The 1,541-nt window shown below is 44.4% G+C and overlaps 1 non-coding gene across 1 annotated transcript; it reads right to left on the bottom strand.

Moving 5' to 3' along the window:
• Positions 1 to 1,233: 1,233 nt before the first annotated feature.
• TRNAF-GAA (transfer RNA phenylalanine (anticodon GAA)) lies at positions 1,234 to 1,306 on the bottom strand. The gene has a single exon. It is a non-coding gene; the product is annotated as a tRNA-Phe (tRNA).
• Positions 1,307 to 1,541: the final 235 nt, after the last annotated feature.

Genomic DNA, 1,541 nt, shown 5'->3' with positions numbered 1-1,541 from the left:
TTCATTCAGCTGGCTTTATGGAGAGCCTAAGCTAAAGTTATTTATGCTTTGTTCTGAGTTGCAGCTGTGTGAATTATGCAGTAAAGCTTAATTTAATTGCATAAGAGGAAGACAAGACTATGAACTCCATTGATTACCTGGTAAAAGGACACAGAGCAATTGGGTGTTCTAGTGCATTCAGACCTGTCCATGATGTCCCCAGCTTGGCTTTTTGTCACCTCACTTCTCTTGCCCTCATTAACAGCCAATGTCCCAGTAAAGCCTCTTCCCTTTCTTGCAGCCAAATATGACTTCGTATTGGCTCTAGCTCTTCTTTGGGTTGTCCTTGAGTTTGCTCCATGACCACCTGACCAATGTTGAACACCAAAAGCACACTACTGTCCAAGGACACTGTCACAGCAAAGTGCTGGCATCTGTTCCACCCGCTGACTTTCCTACCTCCAAAGAAGGCTGCAGCTCACCGAGAGGAACAAACATACCATAGAAGGGAAGCAATCTCTGCCAAGCGCTGCAGAAATGGGACACAGATGGTGTCTTAAACGAGAACGGAAGTTTATTTGGGGGCTCTGTCTGTGACGTAGCGTTGCAGATCTTGCAACAGATGACAGACACCAGGATTTCAGAACCGGTGATGAGATAATTTTGAAGCAGTGTCTGTCCATAGGTCTGTTAGTCTGTCTGAAAAAAAAAAAAAAAGAAAGAAAAAAGGAAAAAAGAGAAAAAGTTGAACTCAATAACTAGTTCAGTAAGGATAAGAATGTATAAATCTGCTTTTATTTGTATGTAGGCCTAGTTCTTCTGACACCCTAATCTTAACCACAGCTGTTTATTGTCTGGTTGGTCAGCCCAAATGGCCAGGCAGCCGTTGCTGATAGAAATATAAGAGGATGACATTAGCCTTGCTTTTCCCTTCTTTAAACATATACTTTTGTCTTTGTCCTCTACACATAGAATAGTTGGAAGGGACCTCTGGAGGTCATCTGGTCCAACCCCCTGCTCTAACAGGGTCACCTAGAACCAGTTGCCCAGGAACACATCCAGACATATTTCCGAGAATGGAGACTCCATAACCTCTCAGGGTAACCAGTACTGGGTCTCCCACCCTCTACTCATGAGAGATGTTCCAGTCCTTTCATCAGCTTCCTGGCCCCTTTGCTGGACTCTTTAGTAGCTCTGGGTCTCTCTAGCATTGAAGAGCCCAGCACTAGTCACAAAAAAGCTACAAGAAAACACTGCTGAAGCCCGGGTTTGAACCAGGGACCTTTAGATCTTCAGTCTAACGCTCTCCCAGCTGAGCTACTTCAGCTTTGCTGTAGGACTGTTTTTTGAAAAACCTGTTGGAATGTAATTATCTTTCAGCCTTTTCAGACAAGCTTTGATACCAGTTGTGTTGACTAATGCAGTTCTCTTCCACAGGTTTAGACTTGTCTGGGATGCGATAGCCATTCCTTGGTCCATGGCGCATGTTGCTAATTGCAGAGATCAGAACTGGGTGGAGCACAGGGGTATTTGCACCCCTGTCAATAAACCAAATAACAGCA

Source organism: Falco peregrinus, chromosome 3 (assembly GCF_023634155.1).
Source record: "Falco peregrinus isolate bFalPer1 chromosome 3, bFalPer1.pri, whole genome shotgun sequence".
Lineage (NCBI taxonomy): Eukaryota > Metazoa > Chordata > Aves > Falconiformes > Falconidae > Falco > Falco peregrinus.
This window is presented reverse-complemented; position numbering and strand designations above follow the sequence as displayed.